Genomic DNA, 18,058 nt, shown 5'->3' with positions numbered 1-18,058 from the left:
ACATACTTACTTAAATAATATGTATTACCTGCAAAGTATACAGATTATTTAGTGCTTAGGCTAAGCTCGCAAAGATAAACTAAATTCGTCATTTATGACCTTCACACAGCACCCGGGCCCTTAATAGATTAAAATATAGAAGATTGTACCCATTTTAGGAAAAATAATATATACCAAAAGATACTTTCACACAAAAAGTAGTAAAAGTATAGTAGGTACATCTATGATAATTTCAGCATCTCCAGCCAGTGTATTGATGAGTTTTAAAAGTCTTAAAACTTATAAGTCTGAAACAATAACATAGTAGAAAAAAATATTTATGAATAAGGAAACAAGAGAAACCAGGAGATAACACAATAACTGACAATAACCTTTTCTTTCTTCTGCGCTACTAATGTACATGAGACTATAATATTATAATAAATAAATTAGAAATTCTTATCTATGAAATCTGAGATAGCTTATCGCTTTTCACATATGGATTAAAATATGATATCTTTCTATGATTGAAATGTTATGCATGATTATCGTAAATTATTATTCATTAAAAATGTTTGATGTTACGAAACTTCCACTTGTCGCCTTATGGTACACGTATTGTATTCCGTTATTAAAAGTATTTCCTTCTTATGAAAATAGGGAAAAAATCCTCTATGCGTGGGAAAATATTTACCGCTAATTTTACGATGCCGGTCGATTGGGAATAATGAAAAAAATGTTTACAGTATCCGCCCCAATATTAGTGGGCACCTGCTGAAGTTTTTTTGTCCTCTACTGAGAGACGTTTGAGGCAGTAACTAATTTATTCACTACCGGGATTATCTTCTATAGTTATAATTTATTTATTTCATGGTATTTGGACTTATGGTCAACCTGATAAGAATATTGACATTGAAACTTTGGAATTCATGACTTATTACACACTTATTACAAAGCGGGTAAGGTAATCTCTCTATGGATTGTTCGATATAATATTCAATTAATAGACCTGCAAACAGAATACAATATTATTATTTTTGAAAGCACCAAAACCAAAAAACGCGCATATAAAATAAAATAATAATATAGGCTTAGTTTTCTCAAGAAACAAAATATAAGTAAGTAAATGATTATAATAATTATATATTATATTCAACGATTTCTGAGGTCAGTGACACCGGACCAAATGTGGGCACCTTTTCAACCCCCTACGCCGCCATTTCACCCTCATAAACTGTCGCATATATTTTTTTTTTGTTTTACGGTAAAGACCAAGGAAGTAGAAACGAAAGAATCTCACGGATGTAAAATTCGTATGGCAGCAAAAAATATTTTATGTAGAAATATGTAAATCGAAAACCGCAAGACGCGTGTGAAAATGCGACCCTAACACTATTACCATATGTTTTGACTGGGTGATTTGACGAGCCATTTGAATTTATTTATTTAGGTAAATATTTAATGAAAAAAATGTCAAATTTATTACACATTATGTAACGTTAAAATTAAGTGAATTTTATAATTAAAAAAACATAGGAATACGTTATTTTAGTTTTTGTTTATACAATAACAATATGAATCCTTTTAAAAAACTTTCAGAACTTAAGTACTCCACAGCTTGGTCGTAAATCTGTATATTTTGTGGTAGAAGGTAAAATATTATGTTGTTACATTGATTAGAATATTTAGTATGAATAAGATGATTCGGTGTACTTGGCTACTTGTGCAGTGACCTGTCTTGCATTATAATGCAATGTTTTAGTTTCTGTAAAAGTGGACTAAGTATGTTTCGTATTCGAAATGGTCCATGCAACTTTGCACTCCGGATCTAAGAGGGCTCGCACATCAGAACTCGCCACATGCGTCTTACGACGAATTCGTCGATGTGACGTCATCGTAAACCAAGAAACAAACGTTATCAAATGGAGCTTCGCAGATTGGCCGATGCAACTGTGACGCTGCGACGCTCCTGCATGCGACGAATTGCGTTTGCTAGAGCCTGCATGTCGATATCGAAAAATTTCGACTCTGCGCATGCGCACAGCCGCACAATCGGTCATTTCTGTCTCTGTCTACACTGTCATTGCTCGCTCATCGCTGGTCACCGCCTTTGGGGTTTGTTCATACAATCAACACAATAAAAATGGCAGACGAGAGATTTCTCCTTAAATGTCTCCGGTACCAATACATAATAATCGCTGTTTCCGCGTCTGATGACATAATATTTGCCCAATAGCGTCGTCTAGCTAGAGTATATTTTGACGTTTCGGGAGATTACGCGCGAATGTTGATGTCGCTAGGCAGATGTGCGAGGTTGTAACGTGCAACATTCGCCGGCGGTCTCGGAAGTTTTGATTTATGGCCGTCAGGCACACAAGGCGAGTTGTGATGAAGATAAAAATGGTCTAATATAAGCATTCTAAAAATATATTTTTTTCATATATTATTTATTATCTATTTGTGTTCTTATTACTACATATTATTACATATTATATTAATACAAGTGAATATCATTTAATCTAAGTTTATGTGAGGAAATCAGGCAAATAGGCGTGACAAATCAGTTTATTAAAAAGTGTAAAAAATGCAACGTTCTAAAGCGTATACCTTACTCGCTTACTCTATCTTAATTAATAAAATATTAACGTCCATTCATTGGAAATAAAAATTTAAGGGATTATCTTGGAAACATATTCACAGTTAATAATGATTTTGGGCAAATCTAAAATATTGTTTGAAATGATTAAGATTTTTGATAAATACGGGTACAGAAAAATGGTTTGGGGGGAGGAGGGGTCCATTATGAAAAGATATCCATAATATTTTGTTATTGATTTTTAACGCGGCATGAGGGACGCGATTAGGAAAATTTACTACTGCCACTAACTTTCACGTTTTCTTCGCCTACTAGGTACTTACAGCTTGTCGTCGCTTCAACTGTGGAGTACCGCACATCCCAGATGCATTCCACATACGAGTCTGGCGATAAGCACCTGATATGCAGTAATAACTGAGGGTGTTCACTTACGAGTTACTGCGAGCTGTCGCATCCACAAGTGGTTATCGAGTGCTCGTGGCTTAACGGTCATAATTATAACGATATAGTCCGCACTGCTTTGGCTTTTAGGAATGCTGCATTGGAATATTGAAGCAAAAATTGGATGCCCAACATATTTATTTGCACCAATTTTTGAGTGTCACGTATTTTTCCGGTCTTGCTTGTTCTGATCATTTTCTGAAAATTAATGTTCAGAATACATATTAAAAAATAAATCAATAACCAAAAAATAAAATTCGATTTGACTACTAACTTATTGCGTGGTAGTGGGCTACAGGTAGGCTCCAACTAATTAATGATAAATCAAACAAATTTTATTTGCACCCTTTAAAATCGGGTAAATTTACGGACGAGGGTTGATGCCGGTAATAAAGCTGTGATCGGCTGTTTGCGGCAAAAGTCTTACCCCCCACCTCCATCTTGCAACCCCCGAAAGCAAGCAATTAGCATATTAATAATTTACCACCCCCTATTCGGGGTGCAAGATAAAACTCGGCTTAATTGGCGATGTCTTAACACTGGTTGTAACAATTCTCATAGAGACAAATATAAGAATATTTGTCTTTTGAAAGATTTAAAAAATGCTTTTAAAACAATTTTATAATTTTATTATCGAATGGAAAAGAATCGTTTTCGAAATAAATTTATTGTAGAAAACTGTTCATATTATTATATTTCAAGCATAGATTTAATATAACTATATTTCAATAATAATAATTACATATTAAAATTGGCACTTACATACATGATTGAATAGGCGCGCACACAATGTAGGGATGGGGGGTTTCATATCCGGACCAATAAAATCAATAAAGAAATATTATGGATATTTTTTTCAAAATGGACCCTGCCAAACCATTTTTCTGTGTGCGCGCCTGTGTTTGAATGTATTTTGCAAATATCAAACACCTGCTTATTGTATAGGTCACGCAATTTAAATGTAATTCAATATTAATTAGATTAATAATTGTTTCTCAGAATCCTAGTTGGACATAAAAAAAATATTAATTAAATATACAACATAAGAAAAAGACTATCTACCAAATTGTAGACTCTTTTAAATGATTTATAATCTTTAAATTTGTGCCGAGAGTGTTTGTGAATGCGTTATTCTTATGTAGATTAGATAGGGGGTTGCAGAAATTAACGTTTTTCTTACTTTATAGCCTGCCGAGGTGAGATAAAACACTAAGAAATAATAGAATCTACCTCCTCTTTGCATACGTACATACCTATCAATACCTACGTAATTTTATATTAACCTTAAAAGGTATTATAATTTCATTAATAATTTCATCCGACATATTGCGTGAGTTACTTTTTTGTAAATATATGCTTATTATCCGACTTAGGTACTCACCTGAATAGAACTCACTTGTTCTAGAGAGAATTTAATTTTGAGTTTTAGTTTCGGTTGATATTGTATAATTATTACACATTAAATAGCACTAGGTGAATGGTACATTTTTATAATATTATGAATTTTCGTTACGTAGTCGATCGACAGTGGTTGAGATCAGGTCCGCATCAAGAAACTCGGCCGCCCTAGTTCGAAGTCGACCAAACCCACCCAATTTAAAACACACGTGCAAATTTTAAAAACAAAGATCGAGTTCAAAAAGAAAAATATATTTCTCCAGATTTAATTCAATATTAGTATATTTGTAATTACTAAGTTTGTTTTTAAATCTGTTAGTTTTTTATTGCGGTAGATCGTCGTTTCACGTTGGTACAAGAATGAAATAATACTTTAATAAAGATGTAATGATGTACTGATGAGATCGATAATATGATCTAGAAATTAATTATAAGAATGCACTGAGAGACTTGATTCGAGTGGAATAACGGGTGTACTATGTCGAGTGGATAGAAGCACGCCTTGTGACGGCCTCGATGAGTTGAGTGTGGATTTATAGATTGTTCTTCTTTTTTTATTTAATGCAGTACACATATTACCATAGATATTGTCGTAATTCTCAATCCAAACAAACACTACTAGTCTAATGATGATTGAGGAAACGCTGACAATTATTATTGCTAATGTTTTGTTTTAATAACAAAACATACAAATTATAGTGTGTCACTAATTTAATGCAGAGTAGAATGATCGCTACATACACATATGGGACGGTATTAGGGGTGGCGCAAATTGACTTAGGGCCGTATGTATGAGATTCCGAAATTCTTTATAAGCTATTTAACCGATTTTCCACCATATAGCGTATAGCACTGTTTGTGACGTCACACGTCATTCAAAATGGCTGCTTTATATGTAAATTTCAAATGTAATTTTAATAATGCGTTCATTACAACAAACGTTTGCTTGAGGCCCTCGTTCATTTTGTAGACTCTGTAAAACATTTTCGAACTTTAAAAACATTTCCTAGTCGTGCTGTTTATTCATTTCACTCATTCATTTATTCTTATTCCTTTTTGACATCTCATAATAGAAGTGATTGAAGTGAAGTTAGTCATAATATAACTGTACCTATGTATTGCCACCAAATGGAAATGTTTACTGGGAATACTCTATACTTTCGTACAGTAGAATTATAAAATAAATGTGATAAAATAATTGATAAATTATTTAAAGTTAATAATAATTATTCATTTATAATTAATAAATTTATATGGTACCGTTCGCACACTTTCAGACACATTTACAATTTCAAAATTTTATAAGTTTGCCATTATATGGACGAGATTATTTATATTATTAGACACACTATGACGTCGCTAACCAACGGATTACATTTGCACTCATGCATACAAATGAGCAGTATTTAGCCTATAAAGTATTTGGGAATCTCATGCATACGACCCTTAGTCGATATATTATTATCTTAAATGTATAAGGAATATAATATTTACTACGAAATGACTTCGCTAAAATGTAATATTTGGTGCATTCCTTTTTCAAATGGTAGGTATTATGGCAGTTATTGGCGGCTGGGAGGATATGTATGGTAAATGTGGCGATCAATAACCTTTGAATATGTTTATACTAAAAATATATTTTAGCCGCTCTCTAAATTAAACATCCTTCGTCCAATGCACATTTTGCACGTATGGAATTGTCGGATCTGGCTGAGATGGTGATGATGAAATATATCGGGCAATAATATACGTTATTTAAGTAGGTAGGTATACCTTAATAAATTTTTATTAATATAGGTAAAATAATTTAATAATGACGCAAATTTGACGCAATACATTACAATAGCTTGCAAGAAGCATACATATAAATCTCTGGATTAGTGCAATATGTATCGTCTTACATTATTTACGGCTATGATGTTTATAGAAATTATGTGGAATTCCGTAATGAATCAGTGGCGATTTTCTTTGACAGATTCGTCGGAAATTAAAAAAAAATACTGTTCAAATCAGTTATGAAGGGAATGGGACAACTGGACGCCAGGACAATTGAACGCCGCACTGTCGTAGACACGTATACAGAACGTAGACGTGGAATTTTAATCAGTTTCTATCTACTACTTAGTAGTTTTAATTATTCATTTTACTCTTTACATAATTTTTATTGCGGATTGAGAATTATTACCATGCCTAAGGCTTTATATAAAAATAAAAAAACTCTTTTTTCGATGGAAATTAAACATATGCACGATTAAATCATTATTTACGTATGCATATTTAAATTCTCACCAACTATTGTAGTATGTAGTGTAGGAGTATATCATAATATAATAATTTAAATATAAATAATAATATTATATATTTTTTTAAAGTACGTATACCTAACGTCTATTTATTTTAGAATTGCGTGGCGTCCAGTTGTCCCAGCGCCAAATCGTACTAGACCCGTTATAAATGATTCAATTTCTTAAATAGATTTCACAAAACAAACTAAATTTTCAACTATCATTTAACAATTTTAAAATCAGTGAAATCCCATGTGATTAGGCAGATCAGAGACAGCAAATTAAGGCAGAAATTGCAAATATTATGTAGCTACATTACTTATTATAGTAGATTTCACGCATAAGAAATTATTATTTTTTTATCGTAGGGGTCCTCAAAATCGGACGGTTTGTCGGGCATCGTTATTAAACGTGCAACTGTGATGAATTCATATTAATATGTTGTTTGTATAAATTTAATATAAAATGTAAATAAAGTTTTAGATTGACGAGACAAAGTTAGGTTGATTATTTTATTTTTCTTATCCAAAACGCTAAAATAAATTTGATATCCAACCCACCAAGATTCTCTAATTCCATTTGTTCCGTTTCGGACCATAATAATTTGTGTTTTCGTGAAACATATTACGAAATTTTAATTTTCAATTATAAAAGAAGCTTTATTCTTTGCCACAGTACCTGAGAGGCACCCCCTTCAACCACTTCTGCTACCCTAATTATTCATAGCTTCTAAAGAAGAATAGCCTTCATATAAAATGTCGTATACCTAAAAATCTACCTTCGTTCAGTACTTAATAAAAAGATCGACAACCCGACGTCGGCGAGCTTTTTAGTTTTTACAACGTTTTTCTTAGCTCGTACTCTTATTTGTCCGGTACAAATCTTGCAATCGATTTTTAACTAACTTACCGACTAGCTAGACATTTTAAACCTTTTTTTAGCCATCTTTAAGTAGAATTGAATTCATTAATATATACGTGCGTTACTATGGAAATCAAAATGACATTTCAGTATTCTATATTTGTTTGTTTGTTTTTTATTTAATTCATATCAAGTACAAGTTTGAGCATATTGAGCATAATAATTCTACAGAAAATTTATAAACGTTGTATATAAAAAAGTTCTTTTTATCTTTTAAAGGGGGGACATGCTCGTCGAAGGTCAAAATTGAGTTTTTATAGTTTTTGTCAAACCATGATCCTGGATACTCCTTAAACGTTGTAGATAATCTATTTATATAATTTTGAAGCCTTATTACCCTTTATAGTTATTTTAAACATTTGATGTTTTGATGTTCAAACACGCGCGTCAATATCATTTTACTCCCTACTTCAATTATAGTTTGTCAATTTATGGCTACGGCCGTATGTTGTAGCTTAACCACTGGGTAATAACAAAAGAAATGGCGTATTTCAAAAAAACACTACCTTATTCTTAGGTCAATAATTATTATAAAGCAATCATTATTCATAAGATGTATATCACACTTGAATGGTCAAAGACATAGCTTATAATAAGTATCTTTAGAATCATCTTCAAATGTGTTAATCTTGCCGATTTTTTGAATAATAAAATGCCTAATTCTTGTCCAATTTGGGATCACAGAGATTATCAATATAATTTTTTATCGTGAATATTTTACAAAAATTATCTCGTAATAAATTATACTAATGGTTTCATAAATGCGTTTAAAAATTAATAAACGTAAAAAATCTTAACACCACTGCATAGTTATGTACCGAAATATGACTATATTCTAAAACATTAGAGCGAGAGGTTTAAAAGAATACTATTTTATGTAACAAAAATACTTTATGCAGTCATCAAATGTTTAAAATAACTATAAAGGATAATAAGGCTTCAAAATTATATAAATAGATTATCTACAACGTGTAAGGAGTGTCCAGGATCATTGTTTGAAAATACAATAAAAACTTAATTTTGACCTACGACGAGCACGTGGGCCGTTAACCGAGATTTAAAAATGACATACAACAACATTCAACAACTAAATATACAAAATTATCATAAATTAAAACAGAAAATGGCAATATTGCAACTCTCCTTCGCGTACACAGAATTGACCATGCTGGGACGGTGATGTCACGCGGCTCTTGTGCCGATGCAACATTTTACTCATCTATCTGCGGCCCATCCCCACATACGATGGCCGCGAGGCTTAAGCGTCGGGCTATAGCGTAGTGGGTCCCAGGTTAGACTCCTGGGTCTGGCAAGTACGCATATTGTTTTTCAATTTGTGTATAAGTCAGAGTATGGACCTAATAACTTGAGCCGTGGCTGACATCTATTTATCGTAATCTGTTAATACAAACCTCCACTATATGGAGGCCCATGTGATCTTATTAGGATCGGACGTGGCTGGACCTGCGCTCCATGACGAGTGAAATTTGTTACAAGCGACAAGCATATTATGGTTTTTTCCACCAAAAATGTCGGCAGTAGTGTACATTATGTACAGTGTACAAACTTGTAGAGATGACAACGACACCAGTACAATGCCGGGTAAAGCTTCAAGCGGAAATATCCGAGCCATTTATATCACTGAATGGCCTAAGGCAAGGTGACGCTCTGGCATGCCTTCTTTTCAATATTGCGCTAGAAAAGGCGATACGGGATGCAAAGATTGATGCCCGTGGCAGCGGCACGATATTTACTAAGCATGTGCAGCTGCTGGCGTATGCCGATGACATCGAAATCATTGCCATATCAGAATTGGCGCTGAAAAAGGCATTCACAGCACTAGAAGCCTCTGCCAAAAGAATGGGTTTACAAATAAACGATGCAAAAACTAAATACATGCCTGTCTATGTCACACCACGAGAAGCCGCACCAAAGTTAGATATTGGTGCATACAAGTTTGATACGGTCGACAGTTTCATATACATTGGATCTCTTGTAACTCGACATAATGATATTACAGAAGAAATCAACAAGAGAATCATGTCTGCGAATAAACGCTACTTTGGTCTGTTAAGACATTTTAAGTCCCGCTTACTATCTCGCCGAACTAAAAGCACTCTTTACAAGACACTTGTAAAGCCAGTGCGCACCTACGCATCGGAAACCTGGACATTAACTCTGCGAAATGAACGAGCCCTGAACATCTTTGAAAGAAAATTCTCCGCCGTATATATGGACCGATCAGGGATGGCACCAATTGGAGGAGAAGATATAATGCTGAGCTCTACGGGCTGTACGAAGATTGCAGCGCAGTTCAATCAATTAAGATTGGGAGACTGCGATGGCTAGGTCATGTGCACCGTATGAATGACAATGAAACGGAAAAGAGAGTGATGTCCAGCAATTCAATAGGACGTAGAAGAAGAGGGAGGCCAAAGATTCGCCGGTTAGATGGAGCTGCCAGTGACTGCCGTATTATAGGGGTACCAAATTGGATAGCAGCCACACTGGATAGGGACAGGTGGAGGGAGCTGTTGGAGGAGGCCAGGACCCACACCGGGTTGTCGCACCCCTGATGATGATGAGTGTACATTATGTTACCTACATCTATTTTGTGAATGACAAAAAAAAATCACAATCGACAAATACGACATAATATAGCAGTCTTGGCGAGTTTGTATGTGCGATCGGGCTAAAGTATACTGCCATGTTCTAATGACTTTTTTCAATGTATTGGAAATCTCATCATATCACAATATATATTGCATAAAAAACAGCATGGAATAGAAATCAGTAAGCCTTAACGCATTTATAATATTATAATATCTACTGAATGTCACTTTAAAACTTTGTATGGTTATTTACAGCAAAATGGGAGCCGAATTATAAAATATTTTATGACTAATGGAGAGAAACCAAAACTACAATTTGTAATAATTATCGATGGCAATTTAAAAAAAATCATTTCCCTTAAGAATGAATTAGAAATGATAATATCGATTTTGAACAAAATAGTATGTTGGTATATGAAAATATTTATTTAGCTGAGGTGTTCTACGAACTACCTGTATAGATACCACGTAGGCGGAGAAAGCGAAGTTATTAAACGGAAGTTCTTTTATGATTTGCACCCCTGGTCACTTTTCCTCATCTGAAGTTCCGTAAATTAAAATTGCTAGGTAGGTAAAAGTAACTACCGGGGTAACAAAAAGCCAAGGGGGTGACCGCTTTGGATAGGTAGGTAGGTAATAAATCATCCGGTCGCGGTGTCATCTCGCGGCGAACTCATGAATCAGGGTAACAGGAAGCCGACAGAAAAGATTAATTCCCCGCAAGAAAAATAAGATAAGCATATTATTATTTCAAAAGCTTGCGAACGGAGCTTTTTCAGACTACCTACGAGGAAAAATTTTCATAAGTAGTTCCACGTTTATTGCCCGATGTAGCTTGGCAGAAAGGAAACCAGCTACGATAAAAAGTTTTGGGTTACTAGTTTTTTACCATGTTAAGATAACATGGTAAAATTTCACAAAAAATATTTCTCGGAATTGCCTAAATACTTTTTTTTTTTTTTTTTTAAATATTATGTATTATTTTTGAACACTACAAGACTACACTAACAGGCCAAGACGCCTACTAACAGCAGTTTATGTAAGCAGTAATTATTAGTAATATACCTAAGTGAAACAATCACAAACATCCAGTGTGACCTCACCGGGAAACGTACCCGGAACCTCCGGATGAAAGGCCAGCGTCTTACACACTGGACTACGAGAGCTTATATTATAATTATAATTATGTACTATGTATACATCAGCCGTGGTGAATCTATTGCACGCGTCGCTGTGGCATCGCAAAAATTTACTGATAGGTAAGTAGGTATTTGATAATATGGGTATCTAAGTATATTTCTAATTTACTTGCCTACCTATATTTCTTCTGGTTTATACTTGTATTCTGGTGGTTTTTATTTTATTTAGACATAAATTTAATATCAATGCTAAATGGCCATCGGTTTACGATACAACAGCTCACGGTGAACCGTGATACGACCAACTGTATACAAAAAATGTAAAAATTATATAGTAATTTACTTAATTATAGGGCAATGAAGTTTTGCTGCTATGATTTTACATGCCTAAAAACCTTAGACTGAGAAAATTTGTATCGATTTATGCAACTTTCTGACGAATGCGCTTCAAAGAAAATTGCCATTAGATATTCTCCTTTTTTCTTTAAATATGCGAGAATATCATGTAATGCATACACGTTGGTCAATAGAATAAATACGTGCAGGTAGATATAACAATACTTTTTGGTTGTACAGCTATGTATGTAGATGTATGTATTTTTTGTACATCGGCGATTTCCTTTGATATCGTTTGAATCGCAATGCGTTTGAAATAAGCTGTCACGTTATGTATGGTGTTTCGTAAAAAGCTTTTGTGCAATATTTTAGAGACTTGTGTGGCATTATTATGAATGGGCTAATACAATCCCGTTGATTTCAATAGTGTAATGCCACATCATGCTCGAGCAGCCTGAGGGGATAAACCATTAAAAACACCTTTTTATTCTTATCCTCTTCTCTTGGTGCCGTCTTCTATCGAAGGTTAGTGAATAAATTGTAGTAAATCTCCATTTCCTGGGCCAGTCGTGTCGGATCATTAACGGCTTGTCCTTCTGCCAGCACCTCTGCTGTAAATTAAAAGGTGTAGTAAATTATTAATATTATGGAAGATATTTGAAAGTCTCCAGTTTTCTGATGGTCAATTCTATTTTGACTTCGTTGGTTAAAACGGATCAAATAAAACATCTAAACGCTCTCCATCGACCTGTCCTGACTTATGTTTCGATTACAGAAGAAAGTTAAAAAAAAATCCGAGTGTTCCTTGGGTTCTCAATAATTCTTCTCATCCTCATCAGGTGTATGGGCTTCAGTCTTTCTGTATACGGCAACCGAAGTATTTCACGTGATCTACTCTAATAACCAGCTAAGGAAGGATATTTTTAGCGTTTACTTACTAATGAACATAGAGACGTATTGTGCATTCACATGTATATCAGAATTCAGACTGCGCTGGATCAGTTGCGTATATATAATGCTGGAAAACTACCAGTAAGGTCAGTGGTACGTATTCTCTGAGGGCAAGAGAAGACCTGAACGTTCGATACTGAGATGGCAGTATGGTGCCACTCGCAATTTAGAGATGATCGGATAAAATGATTGCAAGATAGTGGTGCTGTACTGTCCTGAATGGAGAAAGATTCTGTAAGATGACAAAACCCGCCGAGGGTTGTAGGATTAATAATATTAAGATTAAAAAAGCATATTGACTGGAATTCAATGGACGTGGGTTCGACTCCCGTTTGGCACCGTATTTTTTCAAGATTTTTTCTAGTACATAATTATATTCTGAAAAGCTTCAGATACATAATATTGTATTTGAAATAAATAATATGTAAAACAATGATTAACGTAACAGATCGTTGATGCATCAGCCTCTTTAATGAATAATGTAGGATTGATTATTATTATCAGTTATGTAGATATTATTAGATTATAAATTTTCTAAAAACATTTAATACATAGGTTTATCTAACACAGCCTTTAGCGCAGGCTAGACGCTAATGCTTTACCACAAGCATAGATACCGGCGCAAACCGGTTTATATCGGGAAGCCCGTGTGTATGGACGGGAAAACTGTAGCTCGCGCAAACCGAAAAGCGCTGTAAAAGTGTACCGTATTTTTTGCACAAACTATACCGCATAGGCAAGTCGCTGCATTATGGCATAGTAGTTATACTTTTTTATGTAAGACGTACGACATTGTCATAGCCATATAATACTGTGATACATATTAAATACCTACATGGTCACAGTCTTATTTCACGATCGCTTGATATAAGAAAGCAGTTCACAAATAACTTTAGTTGTAGTTTTTAATGAATTAATTTTAAGTAGACTTTTTGGTTACACTAAAAATATACTCGTTGATAAAATATATAGTTCTCAAAATACTATTTCACGATGAATGAATGATTGATTTGGTTTTTCAAATAATTAGTGACTTATCTGACTATATCCAAATGCTACTCAACCAACTAACGAATACTATACTTATACTTTACAATACCTATATATTATTTACCTCACACACACTCAATGGGCAGGAGTGTCCACACCGAAAGTTCTGTACGTAACATTTTATATTGTCTACCTACTGTATACTATAATAATACTTACTACATATTCATAGAATTACTATTTAGCTTTCGGAGAACCTGGACATGGAGGAAATGAATACCTTGCTTGTGGTAGGCGTGAAAGTATTGTTCTGCGAAATGACACATAGCATGGATGTTCAATACTTCTGGACTTGGAAACTGCTTTTAATTAAGTATTTTAAATATGAAGTACTTACCCAGATTCGCACGAAGTCTTCATTAGTCATTAATCGATATATATTTATCTTATGTAACAAAAAAAACAATAATTTCATTTCAATATTAAACTATCTATAGGCATACGGGCATACACCATGTCAACATGAAAATAATGATGACAGCCAATAAAACAAAAGAAATTAAAATCGAATCCAAAACATTCAAACTTCATCTGTCGTAAAAATTCAAAATTTGAATTTGCAGGAAATGTAATTTTAGTTATAAACAAACTTTGTATGTTTTTATATTATATATATGTCAAATGGAGCCAAGAAGGAAAATAAAATCAAACAAACAAATAGCGCCTGTACACATGCATGGAATTACTGTCGGCAATTGTGCTTATTTTAAACTCTCATGATAACTGTTTACACGTAAAAGTGCTGACTGTCTCTCCAATCTCATTCTTCAAGAGTAAGCGAGACGCGAGGTTGTAATTTTATACTGCTATCTGACAGGTCGTATTGAAAATCGGAGCTCAAAATGAGTAGTTCGTTTTTTTGCCGGCAGGTTCGCTACGACCGCTCTACTGCGCAGGCGCAGATCGAAAATAATCTTACTGTCGCATTGGAAATTCGGAATCTTCCAATCTTGTTTGATTTATGCACGCGATCTTGCCAACTGCAGGATAATGCATGTTTCTCCATATCGACCGTGTTTAGGAAAAAGGGCGTAACCTACACAGAACAAATTTTACAGGTGAGGCAAAAAACGTTTTTTGAATGATTTTGGTTTAATATTAATAAAAAAAATAGGCATAAAAATTGGGTGCATGATGATTGATGATTTGGTGTAATATCTTTTCGATCTACTAAAAATTAAAGAAGTTATTACAGAAAATCATTAAAATTGAGAGTAAATGCTTTTTTCCTTAAATTAAAACTTAATTAAAGCTCAATTAAATCCTGAATTTAGATAATAAATCGGCATTTGCGGCTTACTTCCTTTTTACAGTACGTGTATTTAGTTGTATACATTGTTAATATCTAATAAAAGCACTTTTCGAAAAATCGAGGGTTACGCCCTTTTTCCTAAACACAGTCGATATATTTTCTTACTGTGCACCGTACATTCTTGCACGTGTAAACGGGGTATAATATTTTGATTTGTATAATATATTATATAATATATTTATGGATATTGCTTCTCCAAATAGGTAGATGTATTTTTATGGAGTATTAAACTCCATAAGTCTGTGTATCATTCTTAAACACTCATTATTTGATTCATGACATTGTAGTTGGTCGAACTGTCTTAAATATCATAGTTAATTAGCCAACCGCGAGGAAAGACCAACCAAAACTAAAATAAGTGATTTTTTGTACAGAATGCCGTAGATATGGCCTGTAATAACATATAATAAACTAATAAAATAATAACCCTGTAATAAAAAACAACAGTTGAGCTATCTATTAAGATATCATTGCCACGGTGGAGTAGTGGAAAATAAATGTGTTGCTGATTCAAATTATGGGTCTTTAATATTCACATGTTCATTTTTCCACTGCGTTTAGATAAAAATGACTTACTAATGCATCCTAACGCTAAAGATCCTGCTCTAAGAGTATAGATACTCGTACATCTAGACGCCACCCACTGCATTGCTAAATGAAGCTGCGTGCCGTGCGTTTGGTTTGTGGGCGAGCGAACGCATTCGTATACAAATGTTTGAGATTATAGACCATTTCGCTAGTGCTTGCCCAAGGTGCTTGCATTTGTTCAGGCCTTGATCCTGCTCGTAAAAATCTAGGGCTGCTCACAATTCATTATTTTGTAAATTAATAAACAAATAAAGAAAAAAATAATGTGGTTGAAAAATGACCTCTATTTACATTACGATTAGGGTCATTATCATGAATTTTCGTCTACGTATTTATAACATCGTGGTCCTTGTACTCAATGATATTTAATATTTAGCAGGCCTTCTTAAATAACATGAGCAAAATCAAGTTTTTACGACTTTATAAAATAAAATGTAACTCTAAAGTATTTAGTAGAACACAATAATTGTTCAAAGGTAGGTAGGTAGGTGGCTCTCGTGGTGCAGTGCGTAAGGCGCTGGCCTTCCACTCGAGAGTGCTGGGTTCGATTCACGGTGAGGACACAATATTTATCTGTTTTTCTCGAAGCCTGGGTGTTAGTGATTGTTCAAAATTATTAATAACCACCTTGTACGAAAAAGTAAGGACATGGTTATCAATAATTCTATAAAAAAAGAAAGGTGATTATTTTGTATTGAGAGTATTGTATTTTACCACGTTTTTCTTAGCTCGTATTCTTGTTTGTCCGGTGGTTGGTTATCCAGTACACAAATCTTGCAATCGATTTTTAACTAACTTCCCGACTAGCTAGACATTTAAAACTTTTGGAATATATCAGAACACGATGCCAATGCATTCTTTTAATACTTTTAGCCATCTTTAAGTAAAATTGAATTCATTTTCAGTTAATTCTGTTTTGTATGAAAAGTTATTGCGGAAGGAATCTGTAATCCAATCCACTATTATTGGTTGCTAAGGGAGTGGTCCTAGCAACTAAATTATTAATATATACGTGAGTTACTATGGAAATCAAAATGACATTTCAGTATTCTATATTTCTTTGCTTGTTGCAAAATACCAAAAAAAATGATTTGTTGACATTTGCCTTATTTGTCCTAAATTATTAATACATAGAATTGTCAAGTTTATATGATTCAACAGAAAATTTAAGTTCTTTTTATCTTGTAATTATTTAAAATTGTCTTTTCACATAAGTAGGTGTAACCAAATACAGAGATCAATCCTTGAACTTTATTCACTATAGTAATTATTTGGAAGACATTATATAATTCAGTTAGATGTATCACTTGAAATTCGCCTTTTATCATGCCATCCACTACAGATTACGTCTGATTAAGGATTGTAAGGAAGCTCCTCAATTGTACCGTCAAATGGATTTTGAAACCTATCCGCTAAAATTTTTTGTAGGATTGAAGATTGAACATATTGTAATTAAAATTTTTGACGACAGCATGGGAAACGCAAAAAACAGTTTGACATGATTTGTACCGTACACAAAGAGATGGGACTGGATTTGTCTGCGGGCTATAGTTTTCTGAACCCTGGCTTGGATACTGATTAACCGGGTGGTTTACAAAAATGTATCATCAAAAAAATTTAATAGGTAGGTCAGGGGTAGTCACTAGTGGGCGGTAGGGTTTTTAAAAAGATTTTAATTAAGTTTATTTCTTTTATAAATCACCATTACTGTGGAACCGGTGGGCGGTAGGTAAAAAAAGGTCAACTACCCCCGGTCTAGACTCTAGGTAGAGTCTGAAGATGTTCACAGTGGGTGTTAAAATCAAGGCCTGAACAAAAACGATGCATAAGTGCGAGTGAGAAAGTATTCGGCACCCTTTAATCTCTGCGACACGCGCTAGAGTAAGATAAAAGATTTACAGATGTTTGAGATGGTTTGCTATGGTGTCGCCGCCAAATCTTAGTTTGTTGCTTAACTAAACGTCGATAACCTGCGAGCGCGTGTTACTAAAATTGATATTTTTTGTATTAAACATAAAGTCAGTGGTAAATATTTTTAGTTAATAAAGTAGAAAAGATGGTTCTCTGTGTTGTATTAAAATGTGGTAGCCGTACTGATAAGCAAGAAGATAGTATTACGTTTCATAGGTAAGTTGATACGTGTTCGTGATAATTTATTTGTATATTATTATATATTTTAATATCAAGTGGCCTAGTGTTTCTTTAAAATAACTTAAATTATGGATATTTTTACCTAATGGTTGCATTTTGACCGCTTAAATATATATAATACTATATAACGTAAAAAAAATAGAAAATTATATTTTAATGCTGAGCGTCTAGTGCGAGCACTTTGGGCGAGCACTAGCGAAATGGTCTATGGTCTCAAACATTTGTAAACGAATGCGTTCGCTCGCCCACAAACTAAACGCACGGCACGCAGCTTCATTTAGCAATGCAAAAAGTGGCGT

Source organism: Rhyacophila brunnea, unplaced genomic scaffold, assembly GCF_057557595.1.
Source record: "Rhyacophila brunnea isolate RB1 unplaced genomic scaffold, BYU_Rbru_1.0 scaffold_19, whole genome shotgun sequence".
NCBI lineage: Eukaryota > Metazoa > Arthropoda > Insecta > Trichoptera > Rhyacophilidae > Rhyacophila > Rhyacophila brunnea.
The sequence above is the reverse complement of the archived record's forward strand: the minus strand, read 5'-3'. Positions refer to the sequence as shown.